The sequence below is a fragment of the Falco naumanni genome, chromosome Z (genome assembly GCF_017639655.2).
Source record: "Falco naumanni isolate bFalNau1 chromosome Z, bFalNau1.pat, whole genome shotgun sequence".
Classification (NCBI taxonomy): Eukaryota; Metazoa; Chordata; class Aves; order Falconiformes; family Falconidae; genus Falco; species Falco naumanni.
The window spans coordinates 78,227,410-78,232,902 of NC_054080.1; the positions used below are offsets into that span (position 1 = coordinate 78,227,410).

The 5,493-nt window shown below is 35.7% G+C and overlaps 1 long non-coding RNA gene across 1 annotated transcript; it reads right to left on the bottom strand.

Moving 5' to 3' along the window:
- Positions 1 to 225: 225 nt before the first annotated feature.
- Positions 226 to 4,452, bottom strand: LOC121081452. The gene is made up of 3 exons (XR_005825704.1): positions 2,869 to 4,452; positions 1,920 to 2,129; positions 226 to 791 (listed from the first exon to the last, which is right to left on the bottom strand). It is a non-coding gene; the product is annotated as an uncharacterized LOC121081452 (long non-coding RNA).
- Between the last annotated feature and the right edge of the window lie 1,041 nt (positions 4,453 to 5,493).

Here is a 5,493-nt window from a genome sequence, read left to right on the forward strand (position 1 = left end):
ACTTTTTTTTTTTTTTTTTCCCCTGCTTCCCAAAAAAGGGCATCTCTGCCAGTAAAACAGTAGTAAGCTATCACTGTCCATAAGAAATCTGCCTGAATTTAGTTATAGGCTAAGTATCTAAGTCTGAATTAGACTCTTTCAGCTCCTTTGAAATTCAGCAGGGAGACAGACAAAACTTGCATAAGCAGTTGAGGCATACTGTTGAAAATTCTGGTTGGTCTGAAGCTTTCCTGCCTTTTTTCTCGGTCTTCTCAAACCTCTTTGCCTTAACTTTCCTTCCTATTTTACCGTAAGAGGATTTGTTTGGTTAGTTGGGTTGGTTTTCTTTTCTTATGTTTGGCACATCCTCTTTGTTCCTTCCTTCCATGTTGCAGAATCATCCACTAAGGTTCCAGAGACAAAATGATCCCTTTGCCTTTCCTTGTGGTGTTTTGCCACTGATACTGCAGTCTTCAGAATTATAGAGAAAGGTGCTCTTATAAAAGTATCAAGTCTTCTTCTGTGTGTCATTCTCTTAAAAAGATGAGGTTTATGTGTGTATTTGCAGGATGTTATCAACAACAGCCATGTGATTTCCCATGTTCAGTCAAAACCAGCTGTTTCTCTTGTGTCTTTATTCTGGGGGCCCTGACACGGCTTCTCAAGGCAGGGGAAATTTCTGAAGATCCCAAAATACCGTGATTACTGATTGTGTGATGATGAATCACTTTGGTCAGTAAATATTAGAACTGCCAATAACTCACATTAACGGAAAGACTGTAGCTCACACCTCTTTCAGGTCTGCAAGACTCCTGGAGTAAAGTCACATGTAAAGAAGTATCTAAAAATGCAGTTCAAATGTTAATTTCAAAAGGGACTTGGATAATTTATCTATCATATTGTTGTGCGACCTTAACTTCTTAAATTGCCAAAATTACTTAAAAAAAATATATCTTTACCTCTACTTGGTTCCCCTATCATTTCAGATTTGGATAGCCAAGAGGCTTGTGAGCCTTTCAGGCAGCTTCCTAGCACAGTGACAGGTAAAAAAAAAAAAAGCATTGAGACTTACTCCTTGTTTAGACCTGTGCCACTACAGTCAACCTCTATTTCAAACAGGGTAAATACACAACCTGCTTATGACCTGAGTAAATTTTCAGGTACAGAGACATTGTAAGCCTATATCAGCCAACGATATGCTTTTCCATACTTGAAGCAGTTTTGCCTGTAAGCGTGGTGTATATAAGAAGGACAGATACATTTGTAGAGACAGACCAATAATCAAGTTACCAAAGTTGAATAAGTTAACACACACTGTATCTACACTTATGTAAGTCCTTAGCGAAAGTGAGATAATGAAAGGGCTTTAAGATAACTTTCATTATGATTCATCTGTTACAGACTCATAATGTGCACACTGAACACAACTGAATCTCAGCTGATGCTTGGCTATCTGATAAGCTGCAGGGGTTTGACTGTGTTTATACCCTGAGAACGGCAAATGTATCCATCAAGGCAAGGTTTCTATGCAAATACAAAAAGAGCAGCAAGAACAAAATTTGATCAGAAATACTTAGTGGCCATCTTGTTGTTTGGAAGTGTAGTAGTGTTAAAAATGTAAAGCATGGTACAAGTTAAAACCTTGCCAAAGAGGTTAGAAAAACAAGAAAAAACATCTTTCTTTTCCTATTCTTATATCCCTGGCTCAGAATTCCTTTTTAGCCAAATATTACAATATAGTTAATGTGGTAAAAGAGTTTAACTAATACGAAGGCAAAATATAAGTTCTGTGCTATTCTGATTTCAGGCCATCAGTTATCATGATGAAATATAGAATACCAAATTTTTCAGTAAGCAGAAGTCTTAGGCTCTAATACATACTTAAGCTTATTGATTATACCGGTTTATGTGATAATAAAAGTACAAACATATGCACACACCTTTTGCAAATAAGAAAAATCATTTGTCTTGGGCTATCTCCTTCCTTGTTCCTTCACAGCAATTCAAAAGTCATAATAGATAATGGGAAAACAAAGCGTTTGCATTTCATGAATGACCTTGGAAAAGTTGCCAGATTTCTCTGTACGGCACTTCTAGCACTGGGTAGGAAACACTCTCCTGCTGTAAACACTTGTGAGACCCTACAATTTCTGGTGAGGTGAAATAGAAAAGACTTTATTAATTTTATTTCATTTTTAACTACTGCAAAGTGGTTAAATAGATATATTACTGTAAGCATACATTTTTTTATCTTAGACAAAAAACTAAAAAAATCAAACTCTAGATGTTTTTCCAGTTCAAAAAAACATTTACTTTCTAATTCTACTGTATATATGAAAGTTAAATCTAACATATATATACTACACATAGTTACATAATTTTCTTGAATTAAAATTAATATAAGCATACTGGTTTATGTTAAAAAGTTTAATTTCATTATCTAAATGGTTTTTGGTGATAAGTTAGGAAATTATTTTTGCAAAGTGGTTCTGATCTACTCCCTACCTATAAATGGGCTTAATTTTAGCTTCATGATTTTTAGTAGTTTGTCCATGTGAGCTTTCATACTTCAGAGAAGGAGGTATGTATTTGTATTTTGATTTATAAGCAGATCTTCAGTCACATTTGGAGATCAATATGGTATTTGCCTTATATTCATGCTTGTGGGACATTATATACTATTTAAAGACCAAAGTGTAAAACATAAGATATTCAAAAAAAAAAAACAAAAAACAAAAAAACAAAAACCCCAAAAATGATTTGCATGAGAAATCAGACAATCCTAGACATTGATCATATTGTGCCTATAATAAAGATATTTTAAGCCAAAACATTGCCAGGAGCCTTAGCTGAGATCCTGAGTTTCAACATCCATCCTGAGATACCTACCAGTACACAGCCTTGAGCAGGATGGTTGGGCATAGACTGTGGTGTAGACACTGCCACTATCCATGCAGTCTGTTTCAGTGGGGACCTCTTCTTGCTCTTGACATAACTGATAAGAGAATGTTGTTCTTTTCATCCAACTCAGCTGTCACTACAGATACAGATACTTTCCCAAAGGACTTATGAATATAACTTGTTGGCTTTCAGCTCGTTGTATTCATGTCAGAAGCTGGATCCACCAGAGGGTCAAACGATAGATAGGCTGCCTGCTCTGGTAATACAATCCATTTATATTCCACATAAATCCATATAAACAAACAACAGTTTTCTACTGTTACTTCCCACATGAGGAAAGGAGATACGTTTTCTTGCAGTTCAGACTTGAATGCACGTGCAATGGGAGTTATGATACCTAAGTTTTCCAGTTAGCGTATCCCATGGTCTGCAAGGTACTCCTGTGTCTGCCTAATGCAGTCTTGGATGAGCCAGATCTGTCTTGGATGGAGCCACATACACCCTCCTCCTCTCACCCCAGCCAGGCTTTGCTTATCCTAGTGTAGCCTGAGCCCAGCACCTTTTATGCACTTCTAGTTATGACTTATGGACTTCTGCAGAAGAGTGAAGCACTGGAATGCCTTAGGGCAAATGATGTTTTCTATTTGTGGGGGGCTTTATTTTATTTTATTATCTTATAAAACAGCTTAATCAATGAACTCAAGCAGGTAGTAGAAACTGAGACTTCTGTTTATGGGGAAACTTTTGAGATTTATTTTGGCCATTTGTAAGTAGTGCCGACATCTGAGTTCTGAAAGAGGAAGAAATGGAAAATGACCTGATGTATTTTTTGGTGTGCGATGAATCAAAATTTCCTTTTCTTTCCAAGGGCTCTACAAACCAGAAAAGTGACAGGATTGTCATATTTATGATGTTTGTTGTGCATCTGTGTGAAAAGAAATAGATTATTCCATATGAATTCCAAATAAAATATATGGCGAAAGTAAATTTTTCTTATGGATATTGATTGTATTGACTGAAACCTCCTCCTTACAAATTTTCTTGTTTGTATAACACAAGTGTTATAACTTGGTTGAAAAAAAATGTGTATAATGAATTTTGGCATTGCATATTTTATTTAACAGTGAACTGAAAAGCTTTTATTCTTCAGAGATTACTATTCTGATTCTCAATAAAGTGGTGGCAGTGGGAGGGATTATTTGGGGTTTGTTTTGGGGTTTTTTTGTTTTTCTTTTTTTATAATTTTTCTTAATAGTAAGTCTTAGTATAATCCTGGGCTGGTTTTTTTACAGATTGTCTCTACAATCTTGCCTGCATTTTTGCACTCAAATAAACTGCAATACAAAGGGCAGAACAATCGTTGAAGCCTATTTTCCTGCTTTTCAGAAGTCTGCAGAAATTGTATTTCTGATTTCATTCAACCCAAGGTAACAGAGAAAAACTGTTTCCTCCCTCCCCCACCCTTTTTTTTTTTGTTTGTTTTGTTTTGGTTTTGAGAATTTTGGTAAATAATGATTGCCTTAGGCTGATCAAGCACCTCAGTATTTGTTAATAATGATATGAAAGGCAAAAAAGAAGTGCAAAAGAAACTAAACCCCAAAATGCATTAGTCTGCATTCTCATGTGAGTAAAGTTAATTTACTCCCATTCCACTCAGCTGATGTGACGACGTATTTTTTGTCTCATTGCAATCACCTGTCTTCGTTACATATAAGGTTATATATCTCCTCACAGAAAGTTTGGTTACAAGCATATTCATAATAAGACAGTGATGGCCACTTAAAATCTTCAGCACCTGCAAGGCTACCTGTCATCCTCTCACCTGACTCCACAGAGTAAGTACTCCTAACTCAGAGCTTTCAGTAGTCTAATGAAGACAAGTGGAAATAATTTGGACCAGTATTCCCAGCAAATATTCAGGCAGAGGCTGTAGCCCAGAAAACATATTGCTAGTGAAGAGGGAGAGAAGAAGCAGCAGCAGAATCATTGGGAAGAATATGTCAATGAGCAGATTATGCTCAGTAGGTGCAACGTTAATGATAATAGTGCAACAGGTACAACATCTGGTTCACCACAAGGCTCTTAAAGTAGAAAGTCAGCTTTTAGAAGTGTTAGTTTACATAGACACGGAAAATCTGTAGACCATGGGAAAAAGAAAACAAAATAAATCATCTAACATCACACTTCAAAGTCAATTTCATTTTTTACCGATTTAAAATATCTCAATGCTAATTAGATATGTTTTGTTTACTACTGTCATTAGAGATGAGAATTAAGGTGGTATGGGGGCTTTAACCTAGAAGTTTTAAGCTGGCTTATTTATGATTCTCCAGTTTTTGACTTCTAGGTTTAAAAGGAAAGTTTCAGAGGTAACAATGACCAAACTGTGATGTACCCTGTTATACTGATACCCAGGTTCAATCTTCAGTCTATTTCAATTTATTTTTTTTTTTTGTTTAAAATATGCAGTAGTTCCCAGTGTTCAGAACCCCTCTGTCTCTCATTGTGCTGTAAATATACAGAATTAAAAAAAAAAAAAACCAACAACAAACCAACAACAACAAAAAAAAACCAAAACCCACAAAACCCAAAACTAAACCAAAAAACTTTTTC